This window comes from Zonotrichia albicollis, chromosome 10 (genome assembly GCF_047830755.1).
Source record: "Zonotrichia albicollis isolate bZonAlb1 chromosome 10, bZonAlb1.hap1, whole genome shotgun sequence".
NCBI classification, from domain to species: domain Eukaryota; kingdom Metazoa; phylum Chordata; class Aves; order Passeriformes; family Passerellidae; genus Zonotrichia; species Zonotrichia albicollis.
The window spans coordinates 27512611-27526303 of record NC_133828.1 but is presented as its reverse complement, the minus strand read 5'-3'; positions in this window follow the sequence as shown (position 1 = coordinate 27526303).

Here is a 13693-nt window from a genome sequence, read left to right as displayed (position 1 = left end):
TTACTTATTAAAAAAAGTTGAAAATATGGCCTAATTCTGAATTTTCTAAACAAGCCTCCACACTTAGTGAAGAAGAGAACTAGACATCAATAGGCCTATTAAACACCATCTAAGAACAAAGTCACTGAGTGTATGGTGAAAGTATAGCTACCCCACAACACCCTGAGAATGAAAACCACTGATTTGTATACAGAGATATTTGTAGTATAAATATATTTTTATGTTAAATTAAATGGAAAAACATGAAGAAAATCAGCCAAAGATAAGCCACACTGTAGCAATTCTTAACTGATTGTCAAGGAACAATACCCAAAATATTTGGTTTGAAAATAGCACCTGATTCAGTCAACCTGCAAAACTACTTTGACAAGAAGAGACCAAACTCATGAATGCATGAGGTCAAAAGGATTACAATAATTAAAAAAACCTAACCTCTCTCCTCCTTGGGGGACTTGTTCACAGGAATGAGATATAGGACAGTTCAGTGAGCACAAACTTTGGTAAGCAGGGCGACTGGCTTGACTAGTCTACCCTTCCCCCTTCTCCACTTTCCCTCAGAGCTGCAGCACAGCCACTGCCAGTCCCTTTTGTCCCCTCAGTCAGCAGCCCTTAGGGGAATGGTGGCTGTGCTCCCTTCACAGCACAGCCCCAAATGCACCACAGAGCAGCAAGGGGCAGCGGGGACACCACAGCCTCACTGCGCTGCACTGCTCTGCCACAGTCTCAGCAGCTTGTACTGGGCAGGAGGAGCAGGGTACAAGCCTGGAGAAGCTCCCTCCACCTGAGCTACCACAAAAAGAGTATATAATGGTAGTTTTATAATCACTTCACAGAATACAAAATTGTGAGGTAGAAGTTTGCCATCAAAAATAGCTTGATGGTGTGATTTGTACTTTGCAAGATAGCTAATTGAATTTCTCCTTCCTTTCAGCAAAAATTTTGCATTCAGTAGTTATTATTGTATAATCCAGTTTCAAAATTTAATATATTTCCTAACTAGGATTCATCTAAAGACCTTGAAACAGTAAAGGCTACCTCCTGTTGCTTTATTATTTTGAATACATGGTGATCAGCATTATGAAGGAGAACTCAAAAGCCACAGGGAAGTTACTTTTCTAGTAAGAAAAGGAACTTCAAGAAATTTCAGATATGCGACACTTGAGTTTCTAGTACAGCTGCACAGTAGCATAAGCTGAAGAGCATATTCAAGAAACTGAAACACATTCTTGACTCCTTTTGCCTAAGTTCTCGCTGAAACAGTAGTCTGTGAGTTCTAGAAATATGTATGAGAACAGCTGAGCAATATACCCATTGTAATTACCAGTGTCTTAAAATGCATTGGAGGGGCTGTTAATTGTTTGGTGGCTTTTTTCTCTAAGAGAAATAATTGTGCTAAAGTGTCATTGTAAGCCAGAGCCAGAAGCTATTAAAAGGAAATAGGAAGTTACATACCATATCCCCTAGTACTAAAACTTCTTTGTTCCTTAAGAGCAACTTTAAATACTTAGCCTTCTAGAAAAACTGAAGCTATGTCACTTTGTGTCAGACACTTTAAGAGATACTAATGAAAATTCCCTCGGTCCCCATAATCCTCTGTGGCTGATTAGGTACAGTAGAAGAAGTTGTTTCATTAATTTGAAGACCATTAGCTTGAGCCCTCATATTGACCTGAAAGTAATGTTTTATTCATATTGTAGTGTTGTAGTCAAAACTCCAGAAATAATTAAAAGGACAAGTCTCAAACCTTGGACCTTTGATTTATGAAGCTGGATACCCAGTTAATTATTGCATGATGAAAAAAGCGGATTGGGAGCCAGCAGTCTTGATATATTATCATTGCCATCTTCCTTTGAAAAACTAATGGGTAATCAAATACATATCACTAAGAATGTCCTCAAAACACAAACATCACAATTATTTCCACGGGTCACAGTTAAAAACCTTCCTTCTAAATTTAAAAAAAAAATAAAATAGACATTAGGTTAAATTCAGACTTCGGAGGCAAAAGTCCAAAGTTCAATAGTTTCAGTTAAGATTCATCAGCAGTCAGTGAACAGCTACCCATAGCCATCATTCAAATAAAACACAAGATGCCTGGATCTACTACAGGAACAAAACAGAGCATTTTTTAATAAAAGATGACAAAAACCTATGACTGACTTTAGAAATTAGGTTTATAGTTTTCCTAGATATAAGTAGGAACTCACTGTAGTCAACAATCAGTTTTTCCAGTCAACCTTTTAAATAATCAGTCCCCTGAATTTTTATTAGCTGTAGTTTGAGTGGTGTTCAAGGTTTGATACATTTTGAATGTAATGAAATAATTCAGCCTGAAGTGCAAAGGCACATACATATGAATGGTAGTTTTTAAAAAAAAAAAAAAGTTGATAAAAATTTGTCATCATCCAACAGGCAGGCAGTGATATTAATTAATACTGAAATAAAGACCAGCGAATAGAATGGATCTGCTGATCCATCTTTACCTTTTCCAGTAGAAGTATATCTCACTCTCTTTATATCCAGCAAAGAAATGCAGTGAAAATTCAAGACAAAGATTTATGCCATCTGTAATCAACATAGGCATCCCACACCATCCTTGCAGGATGATTTAGTCATATCTGTTCCTTTATGCTCCTCATTGCCAAGAGTTACTGTGGATTCCATTTTTCCTGGGATTTGACAAGTCTCGTGAGTGTGGCAATACATTATCTTCAGATTAGCTTTTTAATATTTTAAAATCAAGTGAGGTAAGTGAGCTTCAATGAAACTCACAGAACATATGCAAAATATGCGAAACTGTTCTCATGTTTTACTGTCAATCAACTTTTCCATGTCACCAGACAACAACTGTTTCAAATATTGAAACACTGATAACAGTCAGCAGAGATTCAAACAATATATCATGTTAGTGTCAGCACTCTTCCATTTCTGAACAAAGTATTTTTAATAAAAGAGAATATTAAACCCAAATTTTGCTCTCAGAGCTACAGCACCAATAACCATTTAGTGCTCTCTAAAAGGATATCATGGTCTTCCCTTTATTTCTGTGGCTGTACATGTACTTATTCCAGTATGGATCACATATTCTACATTGCTCTTTCCTTCTCCTTCATTCCCAATATATTTTGGTCTTCCTAATATTTCAGTGCAGATTAAGTTACAAGACAGAGCAAAGAGGAATGCAAGCCAAAACCAATATAATCAATATATGCTGAAGTCCTTACTATTCCTCTTACAGCAAAACAATTGCTTTGTATGTGAACTGATGTATTGATCAAGTTGTGCTAGGAGATACAAGGTCAGATTCACAACTGTGAAACTGCTCATTTGAACTAACTCACCAGTATAAGAAAAACCATACAAAATGAATATAGTTTAAGATCAGCAGAGCAAATCTTACTGCAGCACACCATCAGAATACCAGAAAGAGATGAAGGTCTAACACCACAACCTCCATATTTTCCTACTTCACAGGGATCCCTGGAAACTATGTATGAGATAGAACATTTCATTGACTACTTACTATGCCTGTGATGCTTAAATCTCCATAAACCAGGATTAGGAAGGGACAAAAGGTACTTTAAAGACACCTGTCATTATCTCACACTCATCCTGAGTTAAACACAGTGAAAGACCTGGGATTTGTGGGCAGTTTTCCATTTTTGTTTGACCTTTAGGTTTTAACAGTATAAGGTTATATTAGAACAAAGCTATGCAAAATATCATTCTCACTGGGATCCAGCTAAGGGCTAGAATAAAAGAATAAAGAAATAAAAAATAAAAACATGTCAGAAATTACTGATTTCCACAGGGACACAATTGCACTCCATACCCTCAATCATATGCTGCAGGAGGTGCCCTTTTTTTTCCCTCCATAGCAAAAGGTAGCTTCTCATGGGTCACATTCCCAAATCATCCCTGCTCATGTTTCATTACTTCTAAATATAGAAGGAATAAGGATATTTCAAATATTTTTTTTCATTAAAACCTACCATCTAGGAGCCTAATCATCTAAGCAATTTGAATACACTAAATATTGGTTTGGTGGGCTTACCCTAGAAGATATTTAAATATCTCCTCTTAGTTTTAATGCCATTTTGATCTTTATGTCTTCATTCCCCTATCTGCAAAACAAAGCAGAGATCATAACTCCTGTCACTTGTTTTCTTAAACCAAAATAATAACCATTAGTGAGGAGGATCAGAGGTAAAGTTTTCCAGTGAACATAATTTACATTTTCAGACTACTTGAGTTTGCAGCTTAAGTCAGTTTAAACTAAGAGTCAGTTTAAATAAGCCAAAACTAAATTCAACAACAAGAAACCTCTCAGATTTTGGGTTGCAGCTCTTTTAGTATTTGATTTACACAATTTTCCATAGAGGATGAATGAATCAAAGGAGACAACAGAATCCTTTCTATCAAGTCAAATGCAACATCAAAAAAGAGCTCAGTTGCACTCACACATTTGCCAAAATGAGCTCTATTTTCTTTGAATTTGCATTTGTGCACGTTAGAAGCAGACTCAAATTCTGCAGTTAGAGTCTGCTCTTTTTCTCAGCAAATTTCTTCAGGTGAAAAGTGGGAGATGGTTGGAAGGGAGCCTGGTTCTTTTAATCTTATCTGAGCAGTCCTGAAAGGAGTTGCAGCTGAAGATAAGGGGTGTGGAGTCACATGCCTCTCTCCCTTGGAGTTTGTATTGTGTTATGGGGACTGATCCCATTTCTGCAGTCCCAATTTGAAGCTGCTGCAGTTCCAGCATCTTTACAGGAGATGTTTCTAATATGCACAATGAAGAGAACTAGGCATAATTATAACATTTAATTGGGGCAGTAAAATTAGAACTACCATCTACTGCCATTGCAATGCCATGTTTAAAAAAAAAAAAAAAAAAAAAAGAGCCATGCTTTGCCTTTGAAGTGATCTTTACTTGGGCTGTCCCTGGCTAAAAGGGTTTAAGGGGAGGAGGTGAACTTTTTCCTCATCTCTGAGGTGACATTTAACAGACCTGGGAAACAGACATCAGCTGTGATGGTCTACTCAGGAAGGGCTATGCCATGAATGACTTCTAAAAGCAAATAAAATAGTAATGTATTCAGTATATTTAAAATCTCATTCTTTGACAAAGGACTTCTTCCCTCATGACTTTATCTTCTTCTAGATAGTAACTGTTACCAGCAGGACTGAGATGGACCAAATACTTGACACAGCGAAGACTGTAGCAAAAAACACAATACTCAAAGAATGCTACTTCAAAATCCTTGTAAACTGCAAATTCCTCCTGCTTGTATTTGACAGAATAACTCTGAACTATGTACAACATGCTTCATAATACACAATGATTAGAACCAGGAGCAAGCATTTACATTTGAGGCAACATCACTTTTTTTCCCCCTCAAATTATTTTAAAATCCTTCCACTAGAGCTGCATATATTTAGAGTGGGGTAAGAAGTTCAACTCCAGGCTAGAATTCTTAAGAGGTTCTCAAGCCAAGGAAGCAAAAAGATCCAAGATCCACTGTTTTGCACCACAGCACAAGTAACAGGCAGGTTGTTTGTGTGAGTGGTTGCTGCTTTGCCTAGGTCAGGCCCCATGAGCATACAGAAAAAAAAGGTACTGCTGTTTGCCAACCTTACTTCATCATCCATCATCTCCCCGTTCCCAGTTCCAGCTTAGAACCATCATCCCAGGACTCAGCAACCTCTACAGGCATGTGGTAGTTGTCGTTGCATAACCCATGGAAGCGAGTTTTGAACCACACTTTGAGCAGTTCTGTCCCACAGCGCTCCCAGCATCTCTAATGTCTACAAACCACTGTGAAATAATTAAAGGTCCTCCACAAAAAAAAGGTCACTAATCTGTAAATTAAACTGAGTTCCCATATCCACATAAAAAACTGCCTAGAACAGAAAAAATGTAGTGAAGTTGCTTCAGGATCCTGCTCACAGGCACGAGGCCTTTCAATGTTCTCATATGCAGCTAGCATGTATTTGATGTTCTCAGCTCAACATATCATCTCAAGAATTTAAGAAATACAAAACTAAGAAGTTGCTTAACTTTAACCAGAAGGAACATTCCTTCCCAGTTATGAGATCTTTATCAGCCCTACGACCTCACTCTTGAAAACTTTTATCAGGGAAAAAAGGTTTCCTGAAAATGTGAGCAATGAATGCAGTTAACTAAAAGAAGCAGAGAAAGAGCAGACTGTTAGGCTACCTTTGGATCCAGAAAAAGACAGAAAAGATGAGCTTGTAATCTGCTCACTTTAGATAGCTTCTTAAATGATTTTCATTTAACTAGTATTATATTTTTACACATTCCTTTTAATTTGGTTACTCTGTTCTGAAGGTCTTCATACTCTGAGATGATCCCAAACAGAACTCATTTTAACCACTAAAACATTACAGAATATTAATAGTCACAAATAGAGTGCAGCAAAACTAATTTACTATTTGATGCTCTGTAAGTAATGTTTTTATTTCCCTGTCCATCAGGTGAAGATATGGTTAACATAAGGAAATGCAATATAGACTTAGACATTTATTGTGTACGCAGTATCCAAAGCTCACTAAAAAACACCTTTGTGAAGAGAGTGTAGAAATCTATTGTTCAAAAATCCACTTTATTTTCCACAGTACAGAAAAACTGAAGATTTTCAAGAGGTTTTCAGAAAAGAAGGCTGAAGGTCTGTCACATTATAATAACAATAAAAAGGTCTAAGTTCTTATAAAAAGGAAAAGTACATGCAAAGGGCAACAATATCCTAAGCAGCCTAGGTTACCTAACACACTCTCTCTGCCATTGCAATAGGTGACACTTTCATACAAGAGATCTTTTCCATGTCTCCCTTCATCTCTACTTCAAGGACCCCTCTGGCAGCCCACGCCACATTACAGGCCAGGTAGGAGGATAAATCAGCTATTCCCCTCCTGATATTTCTCATCCATAGATAGTACACAATGCCCAAGCAGACCATTCAAAAGACAACTATAAAAATACCCACCATGTTTTAGTCTCTTTTTGAACCAAAGTGGCTATAGTGATAGCACAGTGACTCCTACATTACATAAATTTCCTGAAGTTTAAAAGAAAGCTGTTAGCTGTAGTACTGATATTAATAGCCTTGCTCTATCAGTCATCTCTCAGCTACCTTGTGCAGCCAGCAATAACCACACAACCTTCAAACGTGAATCAGGGCTGACACCCCGTGGACATATCTTGTAACTGATTTGTTTGGTTTTTTTCAACCTGACTTTTTAAAAACTGAAATTCCATATTGAAATTTTACTCCAGACCTCCAGGACCATTCTGAAAAACATTTGAAAAGATTCCGTTGTTCAAAAATATTTTTAAGACAAAAATAAATCAGCTGAAAACTCGCATTATGTATAAAATTACCTGTTTTCTTAAGAGTCTCTAAGAAGTCAGATGTTTTGTAGCACTACAGACAAGCATTTAACAAGTTAAGAATCCTGCAAGCTTAAAAAATCTAGAGAATCTAGTCCCACCTCTATAATTGTTACAGTTAATATATGATAATACCAAAACTAGAGTAGGAGGATGTTTTGAGCGCCTTCTTAACCACCTTCTACTAAAAAGCATAATTCAGCAGGCTTGGTGCTACACATATTTAAGTATAAAGATGATTAAACACTGCCCACTGCCATCAGTTATACCTGTTTTACATTCAGTAATAATTGCATGTCTTTAAGCTCTTAGCTCACCAAACCATACTACAGACTCCCTCAGATAATGCATGCCTACACATAAAAACCTATGGACTGTGCTACAGGTGCACCAAAAGGAAAGAGCTGTTTGAACACCACAAAAATTAATAGATAAGATTTCACCCTAACACAACTCCACACAAATGCATTTACATTCTACAAGTTTTCATTTAGAAATCATGCAATAGTTTGCATTGGAAGGGATCTTTAAAAGTCCCCTAGTCCGACCCCCCTGCGGTGCAAAGGGACACCTTCAACCAGATCAGGTTGTTCAAAGCTCCATCCAATCTCCTTTGAATGTCTCCAGGCATGACACCTCTACCACCTCTCTGAACAATCTGGCCCAGTGCTTTATCATCCTCATTGCAAAGAACATCTTCCTTATAGCTGATCTAACCATTACCCCTTGTCCCATTCCAACAAGCCCTGCTAAAAAGTCTATGCCCATTCTCCTCATAGGTCCTCTCAATAGGTGGCCTATTGGAAGGCCACCACGAGGTCTCCCTTGAGCCTGCTGTTCTCCAGACTGAACAACCTCAACTCTCTCAGCCTTTAAACATATACTTACACATTCCTTTTTTAAAAACTCTGAATGAGGTAGAGGTTTACTAGTTTATGAGTGTGAAGACCTACCTCTGCCTCCACTAGCACAGCATTTCACCACAAGCAAATGCTGCTAAATAGGGCTGATGTTTCATTGAGGGCTCTCTGAGGGGTTTGTGAAGAGCTGTAGATACTCACTGACATGGAGATACCTACCAGCATTCATGATGACCTGTAAATAATGGCACCAATTCTCTCAGGAGCAGCAGAACAGCTGCATCCCCAGGGCAGAGGGAACAAGGAGTGCCAAATGGGACAGCAGAGCTGGGCTTCTAATCCCACTGCCCACAGCAAGGGACGTGGGCTGGGAGCAGCCCCTGGCCCAGCTTATCAGGCACCAGTATAGGACAGGACAGGACAGTATGGGACACCAGCATACCCAGACAAGGCTGTGGCAGAGCCAGTGACCCACCTGCCCTCACATCACTGTGGGCAAGGCTGGTGGCCTCAGGCTGAGCTGATATGGTGCCAGGGGTGGGGGTGTCAGCTGAGGCTGGTCAGGATCACTAAAGGCTCTGAGAGCTAGTTTACAAGCACAATTACTGCTCTCAGCTCAGAGGTTAATGTGTATTACAAACAGCTTAAAAATAGGTCAAAAGAGCAAATTCTAATATTTATGCAAGTTTAGAGTTATAATGACAACAATGGTTGTCAGATAAATGCGTGCCTCTTTACAACTCTATAAATAATCACGTCTCTGAAAGACAAAATCTGTTCCCAGCATGAAAAGGATCACAACTTTAGAACTGTATGAAACATGACTTTTTCTACTAAAACTCTGTCATTTACTAATATGGAATACCACATACAGCAACATGCTTAAACTACCTGATTATATTTCCATCAGAGTTATTCTGCTTAAAATTATTGGAAAATATCTTCTCAAAATGTGCTAGGTGACATTAATGCATCTTCTATTTATTGCACCTTCCTAAAAATATATATTAGTTTCTCCTCCTTAAAAATGTAATTACTGTATTTTAAAAAGAGTTTTGTACTGCTAATTACAGTTATCAACACGAAAATCAGGCAGGTGGAAGAAGAGAATTATGCAAAGTGTACTGTACAATAAGAAGTAACTGGTGTGTAACAGCGAATTCAAAATAATTACTTGTCAAGTACATTTTTATTGGCACCAATGCAGCAAATAAAGTTAAATCTTTAAGAAACAATGATTTTTAAAGTATTTTTGAGCTAGTTAAATGTTCACGTTTGTACCATCAAATGTTAAATCAAATATTTTGTATGTTAAAACTATTGTTGTACTAATTATTAGCATGCTTTCATTCTCTTGTTAGGCTAAATGCTTCAAATACTTTTGAAAATAACTTGCTTATGTATAGATATGCTTACATACTTAGGCTGTAAATGGAAAATATCTCTTGGTGAGGGAAACTGAAAATGAAAGGAGAATTATTAAAATAAAAGCAGAAATAAATAAATGCCTTAAAAACAAAACAAAAGCTTTGATATTGATTGATACTGCATGCCGACTATGAGTATTTAATTACCACTAAAATGCTCAGAGTGAGTTTTTGGCTATATTGTCTCTAGACAAAAAAGGAAAATGCTGAAGACAGCCTACTTCCTTTTACGCCTTGTTAGAGTCTTTTTCTTGCCACATGTCCTGAAAAAAAATTGCAGAAGAGCAGTACTTAAAAAGAGGAAAATGGAGAGCCACATTCATACCAGCTGCAAAAGAAAATGACACATTTACTACTCCAGTCTCAATCACTAAAATCTGTTGGGAACTAAACAAAGAGCAAGTCTCTGCCATAAAAGCCTTTGCTTACAGTATTTTCTGTGTCAGTGGGGTTAGAGGAAAACAGCTGATTTGCTTTGACAAATCATTTGCATTTGCAGAACGTAAGTCCATATTAAAAAAAAAAATTAAAATGTAGCCTCAAGAGTTGACAAACAGAAGTCAATTTGTCAAGACTTAACCATGATTAACTGATTACTCAATTGAATCTTGGGCTGTCAAATTCACTGGAACACATTTTGTAGTCAAAAGGTGAAATAAAAGTTTTTATCTTTCTTGACATATAATCCTATGTAAAGTTCTAATTTTTAAAAATTTTCTTGTTCAATTACTTCAAATATTTGAACCTTCAAACTATTTTTCCCCAAATTTGCCTATGTGATACAACTTACAGGACTGTGAGCCACATTCTTTATAACATTCCTCTTTTGTATCAGGATATAAAATGTTGTAACTGATGTGCTTTCATTATTTTACAAGTTCAAGTCAGGTAGGTTTTTGTTTCTTCTGGACACTTTGGTCATGTACTGACATGTACAATATAATGAAATAAATACTCTTGAAATACCATTACACCATGATGCAGTCAGGTTAAATGGTCAAGACTATCCTGAGGCCATGAAACACCAGAAAAGTTTGTGTGAAGTGTGTATTTTTAACAGTTGACAGCAGACTTGATATGTGAATTATTCACACAGAAGTAGCAAAAAAGTGAAAAAATATTTCACGTACATCATGTCAAACTCTTTGGGGAAAAAAAATTACCATCAGAGCAGAGGAAAATCAAAGGCATGGTCTGTCTGCCTCATGCTGCTCCCACAAACTGGCCTCCCTGGTGGTTCAGCATTCCTTTAGCATGTGGAAATATTCAGGTGGTATTTTGCCAGCTATGCTGCCTCATGATTACTCCATATCCAGTGATGTTGCAGGCTTGCAGGGACAGCTGAAGGGCTAGTCAGGACTCTCTCACATTCTAGTGGCATGATATCATGCTAGAAGACACTAGTTATTCTATCTTATGAGAAATTACTCTAGGCTTCTCAATAATGTATTGAAATTTGTTAAACAGTGGATGAAGGAGTGGCAGTTGAGCCAGACCAGGCTCAAGAGTCTGTGTAAAGGAGGTACCCACAGACAGATGGGAGGGGCAGACAAAGAAGAGAGCTCTGGGGAAGAAGTTTGGAACTGTCAGGCTTGCTACTTCTTCTGCCCATTAGGAAGGAATAGTGAGGGCTGCTGCTGACCCAGGTCATGCTACACCACAGCAAGGGGCATCTAAGCCCCAGTTCTTCATTCAGTGTCCCTTCAAAGTGCCCTTGCAACCTGAGGGAGCTCTGAAGCTGCCATCACCTCTGCAATGGTAATGCCACCAACAAAGGGGTATAAATATCACCTTTTTTTTCCTTTCCTAAAAGTGCTTAAATACTCTCACTTGCAAAAATATCTTGCAGATCTTACTTCATGATGCCTTTTCTCATGGTTCTAAAATGATAAGAAATTCCTTTCGATTGAATATAACCTATTTAGGTGTGATTTTAAATAGCTCTCATATACCCCTCTCTTCCTTGAAAAAAAGTGTTAGACCTAATTTCAAAGATTTGAAATACTGGGATCAGACAGTTGACAACTCTTGGATTTCAAACAGTGATGGAAAAAATTCAGAGATCTGAAGATCTGAATATGCTGCTATATCTGTGATCTCAGTTTCAGTTGGTGCAACCATAATATAGCCTTATATTCATGTCAGCCTTTGACTCCTGCAAAGATTATCAGTCTTAATGTAGGAAGCATATATGAGGCAAAATATCTGGGCCCAACTTAGTCAACTAAGTACAGGAGTCTGTAGTGTCACCTCCCAGACATGTAAAAGATACTTAAAAATGTTTAAACATGAGTGGAATGGAAATGCAGTTAATTGTGTGCAGAAGCATCCAATGTCTCGATTCCTCAAGAAAAAATACAACACGTTTTTACTCCTTTACAAAAAAAAAAAAATTCAGCAATAAATTTATAGCACTTAAATGACAGCATGAATGTTCCTTAGCAGAATAATGCCATTAAAATATTAAATAAGCACTTAGTAAAGTTTGTGGTATATGAGGCAAGAAGTCTTGCTGTTAATTTTTAGTTTTAAGAGTTATTTCAGATGTATCATTATATTACATTGGTATCATTCAGGTTTTGATAAGCTGTCACTGTAAGAATAGTGCAGGTATTGAGAACTTCCCAAGTTCAGAAGACTGCAAGTTTAGAAGTGTACTATGTTATGTCACACGGCTGGAATTTTGCACAGAATAATACCATGCAAACAGGTATAAAAATGTGGAGGCCTCACTAAGCTTTTAAAGTAGCACCTGGCCAAGATAAAAAGAGAAAAATTTGTCCTGAAGGTAGACATTATTCACCAATAAAAGGAAATAGCCTGAAGCCAGGAACTTGCTACTAAACATGCAAGCAGAATAGTTATTTAATTAAGAAAATATTTGCCAGCTATGTTTTTAGGTAGGGATTAGCAGTGACAATGCTAAGAATTTCAATGTTTTGATTATGGGAAGCATATAATCCCAACCATAAGTAACATGCTTTTTCTTACTAAAATTAGAACTTTTTCTCAGTAAGATTTAGGGGCTAGGTGAGATTTATTATACCTATTTCAGTTAAACACCATATAATTTGTGTTCCTAAATGGGAAGATATTGCCTTTTCATTCCTTGCCTTAATCAAAATCTGAATATGACAGTCTAAGCGCAGAAAGATCAAAGTGGCTGGAGAGAAATAAACATCAGTTCTTTCCAGCCCTGAAAGAAGATTCTTTCATACCTGTAATTGTGGCACAAATAGCTGTAGCTGAGTTCGTTTCAGCTTAGATAAGGACAAGCAGCCATACAATATGTAGGGTTGGATTCAGCCATCCTATTTCACCAGTTTTGAACTAATTGCTGGCAAATACAGAAAACAGAAGATGGGGTTAGAACCATGGCAAATGGTTCAGCATCCAGCTGCATTGTCCTGCCAGTGGCTCTCATGTATCTAAACTGGAGCCAAAGCTGCATTCTTTCCCCACAATCTCCTGAGCTGCCTCAGCTGTGCCTGTGATAAGTGGGCTGAGTTGGCTGGACACTGAAGATTGAAAAGAGGACAGCAGTTAGCATTGGGTCCTCTTTGTGTGCCTGTTGGTGGAAAATGATGAGTCCACAGTAAAAGAAAAAAGACATTTCTGTGAAAAAAGCTACTTGTTTAATATGTTAATTTGGAATGCAAAGTTTTCTGAGGATCTTTGAAGAATTAGGTGACAAGCTGCAATCACTGCTAAAAGAGGTGGCCTTCAGGATCCTTAGCTACCCAGCTTAGATTTTGAAGGCATCATACTATGTGTCAGTTATTGTTCCCTATTACAGTCTTTAAAAGGAAATATGGGACAAAGACAAATCTCCAGAAACTGAAACTGGCTTTCTGATTGGCCTGCCTTATTTGACCACCTCATGCTGCAGAGTTTCACCAGGAACTGAAATTTCAGTTGGCCAAGTTCATGGGACAGTAAATACCTTTTTAGTTCAGTAGTTAACAGTAATCATTATGAGAAGATCCTTTTAGGTTTGAAAG